This window comes from Arachis ipaensis, chromosome B3 (assembly GCF_059453495.1).
Source record: "Arachis ipaensis isolate K30076 ecotype BB chromosome B3, ASM5945349v1, whole genome shotgun sequence".
Taxonomy (NCBI): domain Eukaryota; kingdom Viridiplantae; phylum Streptophyta; class Magnoliopsida; order Fabales; family Fabaceae; genus Arachis; species Arachis ipaensis.
Window position 1 is genome coordinate 31651950 of NC_142438.1, and position 25792 is coordinate 31677741.

Below are 25792 nucleotides of genomic sequence, written 5' to 3' on the forward strand. Positions count from 1 at the left end.
AAGCACCTCACAGACTAGAGGAACATCCACTTCCCAAACCTCAAGGTTGTTGAGTTCTAATCTTAGCCTTAACTCTGTGATAACTGTTCTTATTTTAATTTTACCTTAGGAGTCATATAGTAGTAATTAGTCTATTTTGATTTTATCTCCAATTAAGCTATAGTTTATTTTTCTCATCATCAGCAAACATGAATAAAATAGTAGATCTTTTAAATAAGAAGCAATAAAATTTCGAGTTTTAATAAGAGAAATTCTAATTAGTTAAATGTGGTGGCAATGCTTTCTGTCTTCTGAATGAATGCTTGAACAGTGCATATATCTTTTGAATTTGTTGTTTAAGACTGTTAAATATGTTGGCTCTTGAAAGAATGATGAACATGAGACATGTTATTGAGAATATGAAAAATCATAAAAATGATTCTTGAAGCAAGAAAAAGCAGCAAAGAACAAAGCTTGCAGAAAAAAAAAAAAAAAGAGAGAGAAAGAAAAAAGAGAAAGCAAGCAGAAAAAGCCAAAGCCCTTAAAACCAAAAGGCAAGGGTAATAAAAAGGATCCCAAGGCTTTGAGCATCAGTGGATAGGAGGGCCAAAAAGGAATAAAATCCTGGCCTAAGCGGCTAAATCAAGCTGTCCCTAACCATGTGCTTGTGGCGTGAAGGTGTCAAGTGAAAACTTGAGACTGAGCGGTTAAAGTCAAGGTCCAAAGCAAAAAGAAGAGTGTGCTTAAGAACTCTGGACACCTCTAATTGGGGACTTTAGCAAAGCTGAGTCACAATCTGAAAAGGTTCACCCAGTTATGTGTCTGTGGCATTTATGTATCCGGTAGTAATACTGGAAAACAAAGTGCTTAGGGCCACGGCCAAGACTCATAAAGAAGCTGTGTTCAAGAATCATCACACTGAACTAAGAGAATCAATAACACTATCTGAATTCTGAGTTCCTATAGATGCCAATCACTCTGAGCTTCAATGGATAAAGTGAGATGCCAAAACTGTTCAGAAGCAAAAAGTTACTAGTCCCGCTCATCTAATTAGGATCTGAGCTTCAATAAAAAAAACTCTGAGATATTATTGCTTCTCAACCTATTAGTCTTCTATTTTATTTGTCTAGTTGCTTGAGGACAAGCAACAGTTTAAGTTTGGTGTTGTGATGAGCGGATATTTTATACGCTTTTTGGGGATAATTTCATATAGTTTTGAGTATGTTTTAGTTAGTTTTTAGTTTATTTCCAGTAGTTTTTAGGAAAAATTCATGTTTCTGGACTTTACTATGAGTTGTGTGTTTTTCTGTAATTTTAGGTATTTTTTTTGGCTGAAATTGAAGGAGCTGAGCAAAAATCTGATTCAGGCTGAAAAAGGACTGCTGATGCTGTTGGATTCTGACCTCCCTGCACTCAAAGTGGATTTTCTGGAGCTACAGAACTCGAAATGGCGTGCTTCCAATTGCGTTGGAAAGTAGACATCCAGGGATTTCCAGAAATATATAATAGTCCATACTTTGCACAAGAATTGACGACATAAACTGGCGTTCAACGCCAGCCTTCTGCCCAAATCTGGCGTCCAGCGCCAGAAAAGGATCAAAAACTGGAGTTGAACGCCCAAACTGGCACAAAAACTGGCGTTCAACTCCACAAATGGCCTCTGCACATGAATTGCTTAAAGTCTCAGCCCCAGCACACACCAAGTGGGCCCCAGCACACCAAGTGGGCCCCAGAAGTGGATCTCTGCATCATCCATCATATGTCCACTCATATTTTGTAACCCTAGGCTACTGGTTTAGTATTTAAACAACTTTTAGAGACTTATTTTGTATCTCATGACATTTCAGATCTAAAACTTTGTATTCTCTGACGGCATGAGTCTCTAAACCCCATTGTTGGGGGTGAGGAGCTCTGCTGTGTCTCGATGAATTAACGCAAGTATTTCTGTTTTCCATTCAATTACGCTTGTTCCTATCTAAGATGTTCATTCGCGCTTAACTGTGATGAAGGTGATGATCTGTGACATTCATCACCTTCCTCACCCATGAACGTGTGCCTGACAACCACCTCCGTTCTATATCCGATTGAATGAGTGTCTCTTAGGTTCCTTAATCAGAATCTCCGTGGTATAAGCTAGAACTGATGGCGGCATTCATGAGAATCCGGAAAGTCTAAACCTTGTCTGTGGTATTCCGAGTAGGATTCAAGGATTGAATGACTGTGACGAGCTTCAAACTCCTGAAGGCTGGGCGTTAGTGACAGACGCAAAAGGATAGTAAATCCTATTCCAACCAGATCGAGAACCAACCGGTGATTAGCCGTGCTGTGACAGAGCGCGTGAGCGTAGTTTTCACTAGAAGGATGGAAGGTAGCCATTGACAACGGTGATCCACCAACACACAGCTTGCCATAGGAGGACGTGCGTGCGTGAATCAGAAAACAGAGGAAAGCAGAGATTCAGAGGACAAAGCATCTCCAAAACTCCAACATATTCTCCATTACTGCACAACAAGTAACTTTTAATTTATGCTCTACTGGTTATTCACAATTCAACTGATAAACATAATTGACTTCCTGACTAAGATTTACAAAATAACCATAGATTGCTTCAAACCAACAATCTCCGCGAGATTCGACCCTTACTCACGTAAGGTATTACTTGGACGACCCAGTGCACTTGCTGGTCAGTGGTACGCGTTGTGAAAAGTGTGATTCGCAATTTGTGCTACCAGCAAGCTTTGCTCTTTGCTGCTTTTTCTTGCTTCAAGAATCATTTTTATGATTTTTCAGATTATCAAATAACATGTCTCCTAGTCATCATTCTTTCAAGAGCCAACATATTTAACATTCTTAAACAACAACTTCAAAAGACATATGCACTGTTCAAGCATACATTCAGAAAATAAGAAGCATTGTCACCACATCAATATAATTAAACTAAGTTCAAGGATAAATTCGAAACTCATGTACTTCTTGTTCTTTTTGAATTAAAACATTTTTCATTTAAGAGAGGTGATGGATTCATAGGACATTCATAACTTTAAGACAAAGTTACTAACTACTAATGATCATGTAATAAAGACACAAACATAGATAAGCACATAATATAGAAAACGAAAAACAGAGAAAGCAAGAACAAGGAATGAATCCACCTTAGTGATGGTGGCATTTCCTTCTTGAGGAACCAATGATGTCCTTGAGCTCTTCTATGTCTCTTCCTTGTCTTTGTTGCTCCTCCCTCATTGCTTTTTGATCTTCTCTTATTTCATGAAGCATGATGGAGTGCTCTTGATGTTCCACCCTTAGTTGTCCCATATTGGAACTCAATTCTCCTAGGGAGGTGTTGATTTGCTCCCAATAGTTTTGTGGAGGAAAGTGCATTTGAGGCATCTCCGGGATCTCATGGTGATGAGCTTCCTGCACCTCTTGAGCTCCATGAATGAGATCTCTTGCTTGCTCCATCTTTTTCTTAGTGATGGGCTTCTCTTCCTTAATAGGAATGTCTCCTTCTATGAAAGCTCCAGCTGAGTAACATAGATGGCAAATGAGGTGAGGGAAGGCTAACCTTGCCATAGTGGAGGACTTGTCAGCCACCTTGTAGAGTTCTTGAGGTATAATCTCATGAACTTCCACCTCTTCTCCAATCATGATGCTATGGATCATGATGGCCCGGTCTATAGTAACTTCAGACCGGTTGCTAGTGGGAATGATTGAGCATTGAATGAACTCCAACCATCCTCTAGCTACAGGCTTGAGGTCCAATCTTCTTAGTTGAACCGGCTTGCCTTTGGAGTCAACCTTCCATTGAGCTCCTTCTACACATATGTCCATAAGGACTAGGTCCAACCTTTGATCAAAGTTGACTCTTCTTGTGTAGGGGCGTGCGTTCTCTTCCATGTATGGCAAGTTGAACGCCAACCTCACATTTTCCGGACTAAAATCTAAGTAGTTCCCCCGAACCATTGTAACATAGTTCTATCCGGGTTCTTACTTTGATCATGGTTCTTGGTGATCCATGCATTGGCATAGAACTCTTGAACCATTAGGATGCCGACTTGTTGGATGGGATTTGTTAAGACTTCCCAACCTCTTCTTTGAATTTCATGTCGGATCTCCGGATACTCATTTCTTTTGAGTTTAAAAGGGACTTCAGGGATCACCTTCTTCTTGGCCACAACATCATAGAAGTGGTTTTGATGGGCTTTGGAGATGAACCTTTCCATCTCCCATGACTCGGATGTGGAAGCTTTTGTCTTCCCTTTCCCTCTTCTAGAGGATTCTCCGGTCTTAGATGCCATCAATGGTAATGGAAAAACAAAAAAGCTATGCTTTTACCACACCAAACTTAGAATATTGCTCGCCCTCGAGCAATAAACAAAAGAATAGAAGAAGAAGAAGAAGAAATATGGAGAGGGAGAGGGAGATGTGGTTTCGGCCAAGAGGAGTGTAGAGGGGTGTGTTGTGTGAATTTGATGAAGAATAGAGGTCTTTATATAGGGAAGGGAGGGGGGTTAAGGTTCGGCCATATGGGTGGGTTTGGGTGGGAAATTGGTTTTGAATTTTGAAGGTAGGTGGAGTTTATGAGGTAGGTTTATGGGGAAGAGTGGATGGATGTGAGTGGTGAAGAGGTGATGGGGAAGAGAGTTTGAGGTGATTGGTGAAGGGTTTTTGGGGAAGAGTGTTTATGGGGTTGTGTGAAAGAGAGTGGTGAGAAGAAGTGAGTGGAGGTAGGTGGGGATCCTGTGGGGTCCACAGATCCTGAGTGGATCCTGTGGGGTCCACAGATCCTGAGTGGATCCTGTGGGGTCCACCGATCCTGAGGTGTTCAAGGATTTACATCCCTGCACCCTTTAGGCATGTAAAAATGCCTTTGTACCCAACTCTGGGCGTTCAGCGCCAGGTTGGTGGCCAATTTGGGCGTTCAACGCCCATTTGTGTGCCATTTCTGGCGTTGAACGCCAGAACCATGCCTGTTCTGGCGTTCAGCGCCAGAACCATGCTCTGTTCTGGCGCTGAACGCCAGACAGATGCTCCTCCAGGGTGTGATTTTTCTTCTGCTGTTTTTGATTCCGTTTTCAATTTTTATATTTATTTTGTGACTCCACATGATCATGAACCTAAGAAAATATGAAAAACAATAAAAATAAGAATTAGATAAACATTGGGTTGCCTCCCAACAAGCGCTTCTTTAATGTCAATAGCTTGACAGTGGGCTCTCATGGAGCCTCACAGATGTGCAGAGCTTTGTTGAGACTCTCCAACACCAAACTTAGAGTTTGACTGTGGGGGCTCTGGTTGACTCTGCTTGGAGAGAAGCTTTTTCTGCTTCCTCTCCATGGTTGCAGAGGGAGATCCTTGAGTTTTAAACACAAGGGAGTCCTCATTCCATTGAAGGAATATTTCACCTCTGTCAACATCAATCACAGCTCTTGCTGTGGCCAGGAAAGGTCTTCCTAGGATGATGGATTCATCCTCTTCCTTTCCAGTATCCAGGACTATGAAATCAGCAGGGATGTAAAGGCCCTCAACCTTTACTAATACATCTTCTACTTGTCCATAAGCCTGTTTTCTTGAGCTGTCTGCCATCTCTAGTGAGATTTTAGCAGCTTGCACCCCATAGATTCCCAGTTTCTCTATTACAGAGAGGGGCATGAGGTTTATTCCTGAACCAAGGTCACATAGAGCCTTAAAGATCATGGTGCCTATGGTACAGGGTATTATGAACTTTCCAGGATCCTGTCTCTTCTGAGGCAATGTCAGTTGATCCAGATCACTTAGTTCATTGATGAACAAGGGAGGTTCAACTTCCCAAGTATCAATGCCAAATAATTTGGCATTCAGCTTCATGATTGCACCAAGAAACTTGGCAGTTTGCTCTTCAGTAACATCCTCATTCTCTTCAGAAGAGGAATACTCATCAGAGCTCATGAAGGGCATAAGGAGGTTCAATGGAATCTCTATGGTCTCTAGATGAGCCTCAGAGTCCTTTGATTCCTCAGAGGGAAGCTCCTTATTGATCACTGGACGTCCCAGGAGGTCTTCCTCCTTGGGATTCACGTCCTCTCCTTCCCTTACAGGTTCGGCCATGGTGCTTATGTCAATGGCCTTGCACTCTCCTTTCGGGTTCTCTTCTGTATTGCTTGGGAGAGTACTAGGAGGGATTTCAGTGATCCTTTTACTCAGCTGGCCCACTTGTGCTTCCAGATTTCTAATGGAAGACCTTGTTTCATTCATGAAACTTACAGTGGCCTTAGATAGATCAGAGACTAGATTTGCTAAATTAGAAGCATTTTGTTCAGAGCTCTCTGTCTGTTGCTGAGTGGATGATGGAAAAGGCTTGCTATTGCTAAACCTGTTTCTTCCACCATTATTAAAGCCTTGTTGGGGCTTTTGATCCTTCCATGAGAAATTTGGATGATTTCTCCATGTTGAGTTATAGGTGTTTCCATAAGGTTCACCTAAGTAATTTACCTCTGCTATTGTAGGGTTCTCAGGATCATAAGCTTCTTCTTCAAAAGATGCCTCTTGAGTACTGTTGGATGCAGCTTGCATTCCATGCAGACTCTGAGAGATCATATTGACTTGCTGAGTCAATATTTTATTCTGAGCCAATATGGCATTCAGAGTATCAACCTCAAGAACTCCCTTCTTCATAGGCGTCCCATTACTCACAGGATTCCTTTCAGAAGTGTACATGAACTGGTTATTAGCAACCATGTCAATGAGTTCTTGAGCTTCTGCAGGCGTTTTCTTTAGGTGAATGGATCCACCTGCAGAAGTGTCCAGTGACATCTTTGATAGCTCAGATAAACCATCATAGAATATATCCAGGATGGTCCATTCTGAAAGCATGTCAGAAGGACACTTTTTGGTCAACTGTTTGTATCTTTCCCAAGCTTCATAGAGGGATTCACCTTCTTTCTGTCTGAAGGTTTGAACATCAGCTCTAAGCTTGCTCAGCTTTTGAGGAGGAAAGTACTTGGCTAAGAAAGCCGTGACCAGCTTATCCCAAGAGTTCAGGCTGTCTTTGGGTTGAGAATCCAACCATAATCTAGCTCTGTCTCTTACAGCAAAAGGGAAAAGCATGAGCCTGTAGACTTCAGGATCTACTCCATTAGTCTTAACAGTATCACATATCTGCAAGAATTCAGTTAAGAACTGAAAAGGATCTTCAGATGGAAGTCCATGAAACTTGCAGTTCTGCTGCATCAGAGAAACTAATTGAGGTTTCAGCTCAAAGTTGTTTGCTCCAATGGCAGGAATGGAGATGCTTCTTCCATGTAAATTGGAATTAGGTGCAGTAAAGTCACCAAGCATCTTCCTTACATTATTATTATTTTCGGCTACCATCTCCTCTTCCTGTTCGAAAATTTCTGAAAGGTTTTCTCTGGATTGTTGTAATTTGGCTTCTCTTAATTTTCTCTTCAGAGTCCTTTCAGGTTCTGGATCTGCTTCCACAAGAATGTTCTTATCCTTGCTCCTGCTCATATGACAAAGAAGAAGGCACAGAATAATAATAATAATAATGGAGATCCTTTATACCACAGTATAGGGATCCCTATGTGAGTGGAAGAAGAGGGGGAGACAAAGAATGTAATATAATGAAAGAAACACAACTGTGAGGATGGAAGAGAGAGAAGGAGGGATTTTTCGAAAATTATTTTTGAAAAGGAGTTAGTGATTTTTGAAATTGGTTTTTCAAAAATGTTAGTATTTTTTTTTCGAAAATTAAGATTTAAAAATTAAAAATTAAAATAATTAATAAATTAAAAAGAAATTTTGAAAAAGGGGGAAGATATTTTCGAAAATGAGAGAGAGAGAGTTAGTTAGGTGGTTTTGAAAAAGTTAAGAAACAAACAAAAAGTTAGTTAGTTAGTTGAAACAAATTTTGAAAAGATAAGAAGTTAGGAGGTTAGAAAAGATATTTTGAAACCAACTTTTTGAAAAAGGTAAGATAAGAAGATATTTTAGAAATTAGTTTTGAAAAAGATTTGATTTTTAAAATCTCAATTAATGACTTGATTCATAAGAAATCACAAGATATGATTCTAGAACTTAAAGTTTGAATCTTTCTTAACAAGTAAGTAACAAACTTGAAATTTTTGAATCAAAACATTAATTGGTTATGTTATTTTCGAAAATTTGGTATAAAAATGAGAAAAAGATTTTTGAAAAATATTTTTAGAATTTTCGAAAATAACTAAGAATTTTGAAAAAGATAAGATTTTCAAATTGAAAATTTGATTTGACTCATAAGAAACAACTTTGATTTTTAAAATTTTTTGAAAAAGTCAACTCAATTTTCGAATTTGATGGGAGAAAAAGGGAAAGATATTTTTTTGATTTTTTGAAATTTTTATGAAAAACATGAAAATTATGCAATGCATGAAATTTTTAGATCAAAACAATGAATGCATGCATGAATGATATGAATGTCAAGATGAACACCAAGAACACTATGAATGTCAAGATGAACATCAAGAACATAATTTTGAAAAATTTTTAATGCAAAGAAAACATGCAAGACACCAAACTTAGAATTCTTTAATGCTTACGCACTAAGAATTCAAGAATGCATATGATAAACATGAAAAGACACAAAACAAAAAATCATCAAGATCAAACAAGAAGACTTACCAAGAACAACTTGAAGATCATGAAGAACACTATGAATGCATGATATTTTCGAAAAATGCAAGATGCATATGCAATTGACACCAAACTTATGATATGACTCAAGACTCAAACAAGAAACACAAAAATATTTTTGATTTTTATGATTTCCTAATTTTTTTGGTAAATTTTTTTTTTTGAAAATTATATGAAAAAGGAAAATAAGGATTCCAAAATTTTTAATATGAATTCCAGGAATCTTGCATTCTTAGTCTAAAGCTTCAGTCTAGGAATTAGACATGGCTCACTAGCCAGCCAAGCTTTCAATGAAAGCTCCAGTCCAAAACACTAGACATGGCCAATGGCCAGCCAAGCTTCAGCATGTAACACCAGAGTATATTGCTCTTGATAACAAATTGCTGCTCATCATTTATCAAGTATGTAACTTACCTCTGATGGTTTGGAAGCCTCAGTCCAAGAGAATTTAAACATGGCTTTACAGCCAGCCAGGCTTCACATGCTTCATGAAACACTAGAATTCATTCTTAAAAATTTTGAATAAAATTTTTTTGAAAACATTTTTGTTATTATTATTTTATTTTATATTTTTTTTTCGAAAAACAGATGAGAAAATTTTAAAAATATTTTTGAAAAATTTTTGAAAAGAAAATAAAAAGAAAATTACCTAATCTGAGCAACAAGATGAACCGTCAGTTGTCCAAACTCAAACAATCCCCGGCAACGACGCCAAAAACTTGGTGCACGAAATTGTGATGTCCAGGCTCGAACAATCCCTGGCAACGTGAGCAACTTGGTACGCGTAATCGTGATTACACTTTAATTATGTAAAATTCATGGCTCTTTCTTTCCTTGGTAATGGCGCCAAGAACATGGTACCAATACCATGGTTCACAACTTCGATACAACTAACCAGCAAGTGCACTGGGTCGTCCAAGTAATACCTTACGTGAGTAAGGGTCGAATCCCACGGAGATTGTTGGTATGAAGCAAGCTATGATCACCTTGTAAATCTCAGTCAGGCAGATATAAAGTGATAAGGGTGTTTTCAAATAATAAATAATAGAATAGGGATAGAGGTACTTATGTAAATCATTGGTAGGAATTTCAGATAAGCGAATGGAGATGCTTTTCGTTCCTCTGAACCTCTGCTTTCCTGCTATCTTCATCCAATCAGTCTTACTCCTTTCCATGGCTGGCTTTATGTGATACATCACCACTGTCAATGGCTACTTTCGGTCATCTCTCGGGAAAATGATCCAATGCCCTGTCACGGCACGGCTAATCGTCTGGAGGCATCACCCTTGTCAATGGCTTCATCTTATCCTCTCAGTGAATAATATGCTCACGCACCCTGTCACGGCACGGCTATTCATCTGTCGGTTCTCGATCATGCTGGAGTAGGATTTACTATCCTTTTGCGTCTGTCACTAACGCCCTGCAATCGCGAGTTAGGAGCTCGTCACAGTCATTCAATCATTGAATCCTACTCGGAATACCACAGACAAGGTTTAGACTTTCCGGATTCTCTTGAATGCTGCCATCATTCTAGCTTACGCCACGAAGATTCTGGTTAGGAGATCTAAGAGATACTCATTCTAGCTTAATTCATGTAGAACAGAAGTGTTTGTTAGGCACGCGTTCATAAGGGAGAAGGATGATGAGTGTCACACATAATCATCACCTTCATCACGTTCTTGGGTGCGAATGGATATATTAGAAGCGAAATAAGATGAATTGAATAGAAAACAGAAGTACTTTGCATTAATCTTTGAGGAAAAGCAGAGCTCCACACCTTAATCTATGGAGTGTAGAAACTCTACCGTATGAAAATACATAAGTGAAGGTTCAGGCATGGCCGAGATAGCCAGCCCCCTAAAACGTGATCAATAGTCTCCTAAGATGAACAATGAATTAAAACTGAGACCAAAGATGCCTAATACAATAGTAAGAGGTCCTATTTATAATAAACTAGTCACTAGGGTTTACATGAGTAAGTAATTGATGCATAAATCCACTTCCGGGGCCCACTTGGTGTGTGTTTGGGCTGAGCCTGAGTGTTGCACGAGTAGAGGTCCTTCTTGGAGTTGAACGCCAGCTTTTGTGCCAGTTTGGGCGTTCAACTCTGGTTTTGGCTCCTTTTCTGGCGCTGGACGCCAGATTTGGGTAGAAAGCTGGCGTTGAACGCCAGTTTACATCGTCAATTCTTGGCCAAAGTATGGACTATTATATATTGATGGAAAGCCCTGGATGTCTACTTTCCAACGCAATTGGAAGCGCGCCATTTCGAGTTATGTAGCTCCAGAAAATCCACTTTTAGTGCAGGGAGGTCAGAATCCAACAGCATCAGCAGTCCTTCTTCAACCTCTGAATCTGATTTCTGCTCAAGTCCCTCAATTTCAGCCAGAAAATACCTGAAATCCCAGAAAAACACACAATCTCATAGTAAAGTCCAGAAATATGAATTTAACATAAAAACTAATGAAAACATCCCTAAAAGTAACTAGATCCTACTAAAAACATACTAAAAACAATGCCAAAAAGCGTATAAATTATCCGCTCATCATTGAGTCACAATCTGAAAAGGTTCACCCAATTATGTGTCTGTGGCATTTATGTATCCGGTGGTAATACTGGAAAACAAAGTGCTTAGGGCCACAGCCAAGACTCATAAAATAGCTGTGTTCAAGAATCATCATACTGAACTAGGAGAATCAATAACACTATCTAAACTCTGAGTTCCTATAGAAGCCAATCATTCTGAACCTCAATGGATAAAGTGAGATGCCAAAACTATTCAAGAGGCAAAAAGCTACAAGTCCCGCTCATCTGATTGGAGCTATGTTTCATTGATAGTTTGGAATTTATAGTATATTCTCTTCTTTTTATCCTAATTGATTTTCAGTTGCTTGGGGATAAGCAACAATTTAAGTTTGGTGTTGTGATGAGCGGATAATTTATACGCTTTTTGGCATTGTTTTTAGTATGTTTTTAGTAGAATCTAGTTACTTTTAGAGATGTTTTCATTAGTTTTTATGTTAAATTCACATTTCTGGACTTTACTATGAGTTTGTGTGTTTTTCTGTGATTTCAGGTATTTTCTGGCTGAAATTGAGGGACTTGAGCAAAAATCAGATTCAGAGGTTGAAGAAGGACTGCTGATGCTGTTGGATTCTGACCTCCCTGCACTCAAAGTGGATTTTCTGAAGCTACAGAACTCAAAATGGCGCACTTCCAATTGCGTTGGAAAGTAGACATCCAGGGCTTTCCAGCAATATATAATAGTCCATACTTTAGCCGAGTTTAGACAACGTAAAAGGGCGTTGAACGCCAGTTCTACACTGCTGTCTGGAGTTAAACGCCAAAAACACGTCACAAGCTAGAGTTGAACGCCAGAAATACGTTACAAACTGGCGTTCAACTCCAAGAATGACCTCTACACGTGTAACATTCAAGCTCAGCCCAAGCACACACCAAGTGGGCCCCGGAAGTTGATTTATGCATCAATTATTTACTTCTGTAAACCCTAGTAACTAGTTTAGTATAAATAGGACTTTTTACTATTGTATTTGACATCCCGGATTGTATTTCTGATCCTGTGATCACGTTTTGGGGGCTGACCTCTCGGCCATGCCTGAACCTTTCACTTATGTATTTTCAAACGGTAGAGTTTCTACACTCCATAGATTAAGGTGTGGAGCTCTGCTGTTCCTCAAAGATTAATGCAAAGTACTACTGTTTTTCTATTCAATTCAACTTATTCCGCTTCTAAGATATTCATTCGCACTTCAACCTGAATGTGATGAACGTGACAATCATCATCATTCCCCTACGAACGCGTGCCTGACAACCACTTCCGTTCTACCTTAGATTGAATGAGTATCTCTTGGATCTCTTAATCAGAATCTTCGTGGTATAAGCTAGATTGATGGCGGCATTCATGAGAGTCCGGAAAGTCTAAACCTTGTCTGTGGTATTCCGAGTAGGACTCTGGGATTGAATGACTGTGACGAACTTCAAACTCGCGAGTGCTGGGCGTAGTGACAGACGCAAAAGGAGGGTGAATCCTATTCCAGTATGATCGAGAACCTCAGATGATTAGCCGTGCTGTGACAGAGCATTTGGACCATTTTCACAAGAGGATGGGATGCAGCCATTGACAAGGGTGAAGCCTCCAGACGATTAGTCATACAGTGACAGCGCATCGGACCATTTTCCAGAGAGGATAAAAAGTAGCCATTGACAGCGGTGATGTCCTTACATAAAGCCAGCCATGAAAAGGAGTAGGATTGATTGGATGAAGACAGTAGGAAAGTAGAGGTTCAGAGGAACGAAAGCATCTCTATACACTTATCTGAAATTCTCACCAATGATATACATAAGTGTTTCTATCCTTATTTTCTATTTATTTCGAAAACTCCATAACTATTTGATATCCGCCTGACTGAGATTTACAAGGTGACCATAGCTTGCTTCATTCCAACAATCTCCGTGGGATCGACCCTTACTCACGTAAGGTTTATTACTTGGACGACCCAGTGCACTTGCTGGTTAGTTGTATCGAAGTTGTGAATGAGAAACAAATTAGTAAGACGTGCGCACAAGTTTTTAGCGCCGTTGTCGGGGATCACAATTTCGTGCACCACAGTCGTTCATTTTAAAACAATGCCTGCGTACCAGGGAGATGACTTGGTTCCTAATATTCGTGTACTACACCGAGTCATTCAGATATTGCAAGCCAGTAGTGCAGGTAGATGGGACTCATTTGTATGAAAAATATAAGGGTTGTTTGTTGTTTCACAGGATGGCAATAACAACATCGTGCTTATTGCATTTGTGATAGTGGAGGAAGAGACATTTGAGGTAAAAAAATCTACTGGAGCATAAAGAGTCTTGTAGCACCAGGCTAAGATACTCTTTAATAGTGTGAATGCCTTTTTATAAATATACTATAACTAATTAGACATATCCTAATTAATATCTTATTAACTCTTTTAGTCATGCAAAATTTAAAATCTCCTTACACTTTTATCTTTTTATTCTAATGAGTAATTTTTATATTTAATTTAATTGAATTTTTTATTTTATATTTACTAACTTAAATTAATTATTTTTTAATTTTACATAATTATTAAAAAAATTAAATGTTGTTAAATATCTCTAAATTAAAAAGATAAACAAAAATATTTTTATTAATCATACTATATTTTTGTTATTGATAATTATATAATATTTATTAATATTAACTCTTTTTCAACATATATTTGATTAATATAATTAATTAATAAATTATTGAAATATTAAAATAACTTAATTTTATATAAAAAATGTTATTATAAAAAGAAATTAAATTTTATATAATTATTTAATTATAACCGAATCAACCGATTCAACCTGTGATCTACCGGTTGAACCAATGATCCAGTGACCCAGTAGTCTGTCCGGGTTGATTACCGATTCAGTTCTAATAATTATTATTATAATGAATTTTGTTTATAGTTGGCCTTTTTTATATGACAGGATATTCGAGGACGATTCACAAGTACGACATGCGTTATCAGCGTTTACGCGAGCGGGGTGAGGGTTATACCAACTAGTTGGATTGGATCCCACGTGAGTAGTATGCTTTGGCATTTGATGGGATATACCGATGGGGTCATATGACCACTAATCTAGTGGAATGCATCAACTCGGTTTTGAAAGGGGCGCGCAATCTTTCAGTCACTGCACTTGCTAAGGTAACGTTTTACAGGCTTAATGAATTGTTCACCCGAAAAAGAGCCGAAGCTGAGGCTCGTGTTAATGCAGGACATGTGTTCTCGGAGCTTGTGACCTCTAAGTTACATACGAATCAGCGGGCAGCTAGTAACATCCAGGTTAGTTGCTTTGACAAACAGAATGAGGTATTTGAAGTGTGTGAGATTCCTAGTGGTGTGGAGTATGCAGTTGACCTACGTCGACAACGGTGTGACTGTGGTGAATTTCAGGTAGACCGACTTTCGTATTGACATATGTTTGCTTGTTGCGCAAATCAACAGCTGCATTGGCAACTGTATGTTCATGATGTTTACAAGATGGACCAAGTTCGAAGAGTATACAGAGTTAGGTTTAGGCCACTAGGAAATCCCACAACACGGTCTGTTTATCATGGACCTCGATTCGTAGGTAGTCCGTTCCTCATACGGGTAGCCAAAGGTCGGCCAAGGATGGACCAACTAACCAGGAAATTACTTTACCAACTAACTAAGAAATTACTTTACCTCCACTAGATGCTGGACCAATTATGTAGAAGATTTGTGAAGTAAAATTTCTTTTATGCCTCTCTAGAAATCATGCCTTTGCTTGTTGCCCTGCAAGGACTTGCTAGTTTTGGCTTGAATTTGATGTACCCTTCTGAATCTTAGGACTGTAACAGTGTTGCTGTGTGCTCATCATAGTGTGTAGCTTATTGTTGGAAGTCATTTTTCTGTTATCTATTGTTGACTTGTTGTATGCACAAAAATTGCAGCTTTTGTGGCTGAGCTTGGTAGTTTTAGCTTAAATCTAGTATACCCTTTTAGCATGAAAATTCATTCTTCCCTTAAAGAAGGTTTATTTCGACAAAAAGATGCTCGCTTTGGAGACTTTCCGACTGACCAAAGAGCTGGTTTAGCAAAGGGTGAAAGATAATGTTGTAATAGTGTCCTTTGGTAACTATGCATTCATGGATTTTATTTTGACTTGGGTGAAACAATTGACAGATATGGAAGTCACTAATTTTCTTGTTGGTGAGCTATTCAAGCCTTATTTTGCTTTCTCATGCTCCTTGCTTAGATGTGCAGTGATGCCTTGTGAGAAATGCATTTCTGGTATTTACACCATCAATTGATCTTTGTAAAATGTGTTTGATATCTCCAAATTATTGGAGGCACTATATTGGAAAGGGGTACTAGTTTTTGACATGGGCAGCCATATGAGTAGAGTGGATGTCGGCTAGAGGGTCTCCAACATTTCATAAAATGGGTACCAGGTTTGATAATTAATTGATTTCTATGTAAAATATTTACGTTTTTATTTTACATAATTATTATACATCTCAAGTATAAAAGGTTGAAAGTAAATAATCACTGAGGTCGGATACTGTGCACTAAAATGTGGTAGTTTTAAATTGTTTTAGAAGGGCCTATTCTTTCTGCACTGAGGTCGCATAATTATATAAATGTTGGCTGCATCCTCAAGCCAAGTCTATTTTGATTGTGTATAGTCAACTTTTCCATAACTAGGCATAGTTGCATGAACACCATTCACGCCATACTTGATTCTTAAGCAAGTATAGACATTGACTAGGGAAATAGTTGTTTAATGTACACAATTAATTCAAAACAAAAGTATAATTATTGTAAGTTTGATGATGGAAGACGTTAGTTTTTATTGGCAGTATTAGATCTCAATCCTTCATGTTCTCCCTCATAAGTTATGTTCTATTTACAGAGGTAGAGATTTTCTTGTCTGATTTAGCACATTCAAACCTTTTTCATCCAAAAATTATTTGCAGCCATGCATATTTATATACTTAAAAATTAATCCTGTGATTTTGGTTTATAATAATTCAGGAACCAAGCAAGGCTACAGAGAAATCTAATGTACCTAGTAGCAATAGCTAATTCTTAACCATAACCACATTTTATTGGACTGCTACCCAAATTCTGCTTGTTGCCGCTAGCGTTAATCCTCATTTCAGCAACTGTTTGAACTTCAAAACAAGTAGAATTTTCTTATCTATATCTTAATAAGTGAATGCATGTGTTAGATTATACGTTGTACTTGATTTTATGCATTATCGTCAAGAATTCTTTGATCTTTTCTTCTAATTGTTTGGTAGAAAGTTTGAGGAGGTACTTCTCCTATATTTAGTCTTGAGATTTTATCTTACATACCTTCTATAATTGTTATAATGTTATGGCAAATTATAATGCCTTGTTCTGCAACAATAGTTTAGTATTTTATAACTAAGAATCAAAAGTCATATATATCACTGGTTTACGTGTGTGTTCGATTGTTTAATTAGACTAAAACATTGTTATTTATCCTTATGCAGATTGTTGACTCAATAATATTGCATGGATGAATTTCGTGGAAGGACAGAGTGAAAAATAGAATCCTAGGATTGGACTTATTTTTATTTGAAGCAAACATTTTTTTAAATTTGACTATGCAATTTTTAGTAAGAGATTTACTATGTTAATATTTTTATAAAGATATTATTTTGTTTTCCAGTTAAATTTGTTGTTTTTGCCACAAGTTTATATTCAATAGATGAAAAATATGAAGATTTATAGCATTAAAAAAAATCCAAAAACGGCCAAAAAAATTATCTTTAAAATTAAATAAAAAAATTCAGCATTTTTTAAAAGGAATTTTTTTTAATTTGTATTGAAAATAGCGTAATAACCGCCGCAAATAGTCATAAATAAAAAAATGTAAAAACATTGCGGTGTTTATGAACCGCCGGTAAAAAATGAACTAAATCCTATACTTGTATATTGCGGCGGTTTAAAATCGCCGCTAAATTAGTTGCCGCAAAACCTAATCCCGGTGCCCATAACTAGGGCGGTCCACTGAACCGCCGACCTTTGATTTTGCGGCGGTTTAAAACCGCTGCTAATTGGAAAAAAAACCGCCGCTAAGCAGCGCCTATGCTGTAGTGATCATCATCATCCTCATCCTCATCCTCATCGTCATCCTCATCCTATCTTCATCCGGATGGTCTACCAAATAGTTATCAGCCTCATCATCAACTGCCTTTTGATCTCCTGAATTAGACCCATCAGAATACGACATGGGTTCCCGCTCTGTATGATTTCCCCTGTGGCATCATCACTCCTACTCGAGTCAACAAAAAGTCCACTCTAGAATTGACAGAGAAAGTGTGAGGTCGAGGTCTCAAATATTTACTTGAAGAAATACCACTCGGGTGCACCCTCTGGTCAGTGGGAATGTCTTCGTAATTACCTGGATGTGAGTGACCTGGCACAGGAGCCATGAATCCAAGCAGTTGGCTAAAAGAACCATGATCCCCTGATTTTTGTTGCAGGACACTCCAATATTGTTGATGTAATGGACTGATGGTGTAAAATAATTCACAGATTGCGTGTCAGGAATATATGGTGTGAAATGCTCAGGCTCTTGCTGTGCTTGTGTCTGTGGCGGTGGCGGTGATTGATCTTGTTGATTCTCCTGATTATGCACAGGATTACCCTCCTGATTCTCTTGCAATACGAGATCTGACAAATGTAAGTGGGCACCATATGTATCTCGGTACCAATGTATGTAAATTTTTAAAGGATACTGTGAGGGCACCAGGTGCTCAATAAGAACATGACTATATGGATTCGTCCAATGCATCACCCAAAACAAGTGGGTTCCAGACCAATCTTGATTCTTGGGTCTTGTCAGAACTTTGTCGTGTGCTTCACCTAGATCCCGTTCTTGATGAGGAACGCCCTGAATCAAACCAAATTGTCTTCTCAATCTATTGGATGGATGCCACTCAACGCATTCGAAAGATATAAGCGGCACCGTGGCACTCCATATAACCGAATGCTGACGGATGTCAAAAAGAATCACGTCTGGCTCAATGTGACCAATTGCATAAGCCTCCCAAACAAATTGTACACATTGCAAGTAAAGGAGGATTTCACACCAAATAATAATATGGCTAAATAAAAACAGTTCTTATTTATTACAACATACCTGTCTTTCTTGCAGATCATCTAGTGCTCTCCTAAAGTGAGCAAGACTATGAAATCTGTAAGGCCAATCAGCACACTCCCAGTTATGCCATCGGACATTAGACAATTCGTTAATTAACTTTTATCAATCACATTTAAAATACAACGTGCTACACTTTTTCAAAGCAGATAGTAATTAAATTTACCTGTTTGCAATCAGAAAGAGTTGAGAATAGCCAGGAATCGATGTAAGAAATGGTAGACGGATCCAAGCCCAGGTAAGCAAAAGTGTCAGTGGACCATCAATCTCCTTGCAGTCGACACGAGATGTCCTACACAATGCTCTATACAAGTGTACCAACCAATCCCCAACTAAATTGTATGATCCCGGCGAAGTTACGGAGCAACGGCAGAAACTTCCAGTGCACCGCTGCCCCAGACTTATCTCTAAACATGATGGTCCCAAATAATAACATTATGTGATACTTCACATACCTCTAAATGTGAATATCATCAGCCAATACTAAACGATCTTTTAGTCTTTAAAACCACGTCAAATTTATGAAGCTTCCTCTACCGTCTGTCTTTCTAGGTGCAACACCAAACTGATCAAAGCATTCAGCCTCTAAGGCCTCATAACTACTGAGGGTCGGTCCTGTAACTGGCAGACCATTCATCGGAAGACCAAGAATTATTGTCACGTCCTCCAACGTCATAGCACACTCACTAATCAAGAAATAGAATGTGTGAGTCTTAGGGCACCATCTCTTGATCAGAGCATTAACCAATGCCGACTGACATTGGACAACTCCAATCTGAAAAACGTGATAAAAGCTAGTCTCCCGTAAATGCCCTTCCACAATTTGATTGTACGGATCCAGCGACATTAAGTGGTCACATTGCAACATCCGTAAACCCCACAAAACATAGCCATATATCACATTAAACAAATATAATTATATTTAATTAACAAATTAAATTTAACAGAATCAAATTTTTATTATCACATAACCAGTAAAACATAATCATATTAACAACTATATTATTAACTACTCAAAATATACTAAATCTATTCTAATGTCTAAAACCTAATTATTTTATAATAATAATTCTTATTCCTTATTTTTTATTTATATAATAATAATAATAATAATAATAATAATAATAATAATAATAATACATTAATTAATTCACTTTCAACAATAATTATTGTATTAAAACAATTTTAAAATTTTTACTTCGAACATAACAAACAAATATTCTCAAGTAACTATTCTATTCTAACAACACACAACAATAAATCATTAATCCTTTATTAAATATCTATATTATACTCATAATAATAAGGTTTAATTACTCTATTAGTCCCTATAATTTCACTAAATTTTTAATTAGATCCTTATACTTTTTTTCCTTTCAATTGGGTCCCTACATTACTTTAATTTTGTAATTAAGTCATTTCTAGTATAAAAAATATTAGAGTTAATTGAATATTTCTACGCAAATTGAAAGTATTTATAATTAAAAACTTAATTAAATTTTTTACCACATGTATTTTGGTAAAAATATTATGTTAATTTTAAAATTTTTAACATAAAAAGGACGTAATTACAAAATTAAAAGCAGTATAGGGACCCAATTGAAAGAAAAAAATATAGGAACTTAATTAAAAATTTAGTGAAACTATAGGAACCAATAGAATAATTAAACCTAATAATAATAATTAATTCAATAATTTTTTAAATATCTTCTACAATAAATTTATTAATAACAATTAATAATAATTATTTTATTATCATACCTAGATCTTAATAAAAATTATTACTACAATGAATTTATTCATAACAATTAATAATAATTAATTTATTATCACACCTATAATCTTAATAAAAATTATTACTATAATAAATTCATTAATAACAATTAATAATAATTATTTTATTATCATACCTAGATCTTAATAAAAATTATTATTACAATAAATTTATTACTAACAATTAATAATTAATTAATTAATTAATTAATTAATTTATTATCATACCTATAATCTTAATAAAAATTATTACTACAATAAATTTATTAATGACAATTAATAATAATTAATTTATTATCACATGTATAATCTTAATAAAAATTATTACTACAATACATTTATTAATAATAATTAATAATTATTATTTTATTATCATAACTACATCTTAATAAAAATTATTACTACAATCAATTTATTAATAACAATTAATAATAATTAATTTATTATCATACCTACATCTTAATAAAAATTATTACTATAATATTTCTACTATTCTCTAACATTATTATTTTAATTAAATCAAAATATTTGATGATAAAAACTTACATAATTAGGATTATCAAAATAATTAGCAATGTGGAGCTCCGGAACGATTGATGTCTTTTATTTTTCTTCTCCTTGTCATTGTCGAAGGTTGGTAGTCCAATTTTTTTTACTCCCAGATTCGATTTTATCAACAATGGAGAGTGCAATGAGTGGGGTTGGAGACTTGGGGGTGAGTGAAGCAAGAGTGGAATGAGAGTGAAATAGGGGTGGCAACGGGGCAGGTAGGGGTGGTTTTTGTATCTGACCCCGTCCCGCCCTACAATAATCCGCATAGAATCCGCCCCGCTTCTATATGCGGGTAGTAAAATGTTGAATCCTAACCCGTTTCCACATGTACCCGCCCCGCCCCTGTAATTATTAAAATCCAATAAATAAAATTAAATTTTAAAATTTATATAACCATCATCACATACATAATATAAATTAAAGTAAAATTTTAAATATGATACAATATTATTAATCATTTTACTAATTATTTACATATATTACACATATTATATATTAAAATTATATATATATATATATATATATATATATATATATATATATATATATCGGGGCGGGTAGGGGCGGGTATTACCTAAATCCGGCCCCACCCCACCCGCTCCAAAACTTGCCCCGAGCAGGTAGGGGCGAGGTGGGTACCCTCAGGTTCGGGTGGTGTTGCCATCCCTAGAGTGAAAGGGATGGGGTAATCACCGGGTAGTATACAAGCTGGGGCTGTGGTTGCATGCATGTTTGACGCGTGGTATGCAGTGCACAAATTGAATGATACGATTTGTGTACCTGCTATGCCTCTAATCGAACCGTCCGATTACTCTACCCCAAATCGGACTGTCCAATTTGTTAATCACAGCCGTCACATCCTGATTATACACCCTGCACTCCCATAACCCAGCTATACACCATACTTATCCCAATATCAAAATTAAAAAATTCCAAATACTATTGTCCATGTGGATACTACATAATTATCAATAGAAAGGGTATTTCCAAAAAAACTTAATAACAATTAATGAAAAAGAGAGATAAACATAGCAAAAGGTAAAGTAACTCTGAAGTCTCATCTTCTCTAAATGTCAATATTGTGTCTCGTGAATTTTGCAACAAGTTCCAAAACCTGGGTCAAAACTTTTTCAGACTGTTTGTATTTCTCCTCGAAGACTATGGCATTTCTACTAACTAAGAGCTCCACAACAAATAACTAGTTTGAGCCATCATCTTCTTAAAATCTGATTGTGACTATAGTACATTCAGTATCTCCGACCACCACTACCAGGCGCTTAGGGTTTGATTTCTTAGGATAGCACTGGCTAGTAGAGATGTATTCCATATCTCCACTGCCAAGCAGAACACAGTAGCATGAAGCAGATCTTGGATTGCTGCACTACATCTTAGACAGATATCATTAACATGGGATAATCTTGCATGATTCTTTGATCTCACCGCGAGTCCTTCATGATTGAATTTCCAAATGAGTATTTTAACTCTTGGATGGCATTTCAGGTTTTAGATACTATCCCAAATTCGTTTTCTCTTGATAGTGCTCGTGCATAGTTTCAATTGGAGAATGGTAGAATTGGAACGCTATGGCATATCCATATTTGACTGTATTTCTTATATGGGTGTCTGTCCAGGTAAGAATGTACCCCCTTCTTCAATTGTAATATGTGAAATCCGTTAAGACATATTTGGACTGAAATTCTCAAATACAATTTGATGGTTCCAGTGAGCTAATTCATTTAATCATTGTCTTGTCCAAATTAGGTGTTTATTTGACCATTCTCTAGCTGGTATTCTAAAAGATGGGAGCTTACCAAATTTTCACCAGCACTTTCCTCTCCTCCAACAAGCTCTGCCAGATCTAAGATGGACGATTTCCAATGTCAGTTTCCATAAAAGATGTCAGCCTGAAATATTTATTTTTAAAGATTTTGTAAAAAAGTGAATGTTGTTTGGTTTAAAGTCTTCATCCTTGCTTGGCAAGCATAACAAGATTGAGGACTCTTAGATCTTTAAAATCTAAACCACCATTGTTCTTTTCTCTACATATAGTATCACATCTAACCCAATATATTTTCCTTTTATTTTGCCTCTGTTCCCACCAAAACTATATCATTAATCTATGTCTTACAAAATAAAGATGTATAGATAGAAGATTTCTAGTATTAATATAATTAGCTCAATAATAATTCATATATGTATTTACTAATATATATATATATATATAAAGAGAGAGAGAAGTATTATTATGTAAAGAGACAGAGAGAGAATTGATTTGTTTATTGTGTATATTCCCTTGCCTCAGATCATGCTTTTATAGGCATACAGAAGTTTACTTTTCAAACTACATTTATTTTGTTTCATCCTAAGGACTTGTTCTCTTCAACATAGAAAATGGGTTGCCCATTAAATGGACATCCATTCTTATCCTTTCCTAGTCACAACACTCCCCCTTGGATGTCCATTCAGGATTATGCCTCATTAAAACCTTACTAAAGAAAAATCCAATGGGAAAAAAACCTTAGTGAAGGAAAAAGAGTACAATATCCTTTGTGATGGGGACTGCCTCATTAAAAACCTTGTCAAGAAAAACCCAATGGGAAAAAACCTAACCAAGGAAAAAAGAGTACAGTCTCCCCCTCTTGTCGACATCATTTAATGTCTCGAAATCGGTGCATCCCAATCTCATGTACCAATCTTTCAAAGGAGGATTTTGGGAGTGACTTTGTAAATAAATCTGCCAGATTGTCACTTGAGCGGATCTGTTGGACATCAATTGTCCCCTGATTTTAAAGATCATGAGTGAAGAAGAATTTGAGAGAAATATGCTTTGTTCTATCGCCTTTGATGTATCCGCCTTTAAGTTGAGTAATGCATGCTGTATTATCTTCAAATAGGACAGTTGGAGCTATATTCTGATCAATCAGTCCACATGATGACAGAATATATTGGATCAAACTCCTCAGCCAAAAACACTCTCGACTTACTTCATGAATCGCTAGTATTTCGGCATGATTAGAGGATGTTGCAGCAATCGTCTGTTTCGTGGACCTCCATGATATAGCTGTTCCACCATATGTGAACAGGTATCCTGTTTGAGATCTCCCTTTATGTGGATCAGACAAGTATCCGGTATCTGCATAGCCAACTAGTTGTGACTTGGATCCATAGGGATAAAACAATCCTATATCAATCGTTCCATGAAGATATCGAAAGATTTGTTTGATTCCAGTCCAATGTCTTCTGGTTGGAGAGGAACTATATCTTGCTAGTAAATTCACAGCAAATGATATATCGGGTCGTATATTATTAGCAAGATACATTAGCGCTCTAATGGCACTAAGATATGGTACTTCGGAACCAAGGATATCTTCATTCTCTTCTTTAGGACGAAATTGATCCTTTTCCACATCTAAAGATCTTACAATCATTGGAGTACTTAATGGATGTGACTTCTCCATATAAAATCTCTTCAAGATATTTTCTGTGTATGTTGTTTGATAAATAAAGATCTCATTTTTTGTTTGCTCGATCTGCAGGCCGAGACAAAATTTAGTCCTTCCAAGATCTTTCACCTCAAACTCTTCTTTTAGAATTTTTATAATTGTTGGAATCTCTTCAGGAGTCCCAATGATATTTAAATCATCAACGTACACAGCAATTATAATAAATTCAGATGCAAATTTCTTTAGGAAAACACATGGACAGATATCATCATTCTTGAATCCGTTTTTGGCCAGATACTCAGTAAGACGATTATACCACATTCGTCCAGATTGCTTTAGACCATATAAAGATCTTTGCAATTTGATTGAGTATAACCCTTGCGAGTATTCATTGGATGCTTTAGATATCTTTAGTCCTTCAGGGACTTTCATATAGATATCCCGATCTAATGAGCCGTATAAATAGGCTGTTACCACATCCATTAAATGCATATGCAGTTTATGATATACAGATAAACTGACCAAATAACGCAATGTTATCGCATCCACTACAGGGGAATATGTTTCTTCATAATCTATACCAGGCCTTTGTGAAAAACCTTGTGCCACAAGTCGGGCTTTGTAGTGCACAACTTCATTTTTTTCATTTTGTTTTCTCACAAATACTCATCTGTATCCAACAGGTTTTACATCTTCGGGTGCACGGACTACAGGTCCAAAGACTTCACGTTTTGCAAGTGAGTCTAATTCAGGCTTTATGGCTTCTTCGGTTCTTCCCATTTTGGCCAATCATTTCTTTATCGACATTCTTCGACTGATCTTGGCTCAAGATCCTTACTTTCATGCATGATATTTGATGACAAGTCATCTTAGCCTAGTTTCACTAGCCTTTTTGCTTTTGTTTTCGATTGATTTATGCACTTTCTTGAGCCATAAGCAAGCCAATTGGGTAGATTTCCATGTTTCCTTTGATTCAATCAACCATGTATGAATTAATGCAATTTCATGAGATTTTATGCTATAATTGTCATAAATTATAAAAGAATAACAAACTCATGATTTTGAGCAAAGCTTTGATGTGTTTGGTTGATTGATGATAGGTGAAAAGAGTTTTGAAGAAGGTTGAAGAAAGAAGGAATGGCTAGGAGCAAGAGAGAACAAAAAGTTTGAGCAAAAGTTTGCCTCAAACTTTAGCTCAAACTTTCAATTGAGTTGAAAACACTCCAGAGGAAAAAAGCTTGAGCAAAAGTTTGACCTCAAACTTTTGGGAGAAAAGCTTGCGCCAACGTTTGCCTCAAACTTTTTGGCAAACGTTGGCATCACAAAATCAATACCCTGGAGGAAAAAGCTTGCGCCAACGTTTGAGGTCAAACTTTTGCTCAAACGTTGGCGCCACACACATTTACAAGGGGGCCAACGTTTGAGCAAAAATTTGACCCCAAACTTTGGCTCAAACGTTGGTAGCAGCAAAGTGAAGCCATCTGGTTAATGCAATTTACTTTTCCTTGTTTAATTTCTGCAAACCCACTTCCCAATTCTCTTTATAATTCAAGCCATTTACATTTCTTGCACTTTAAGATTCTGCAATTTACATTTCTTGCAATCTAAGTTTGTGCAATTTACATTACTTGTTCTTTAAGATTCGGCTTATTTACTTTCTTTGC

The 25792-nt window shown here is 36.8% G+C and overlaps 1 non-coding gene across 1 annotated transcript; it reads left to right on the forward strand.

Moving 5' to 3' along the window:
- Positions 1-6825: 6825 nt before the first annotated feature.
- On the forward strand, positions 6826-6933 carry LOC148570212 (small nucleolar RNA R71). The gene has a single exon (XR_015908096.1). It is a non-coding gene; the product is annotated as a small nucleolar RNA R71 (small nucleolar RNA).
- The last annotated feature ends 18859 nt before the right edge of the window (positions 6934-25792 follow it).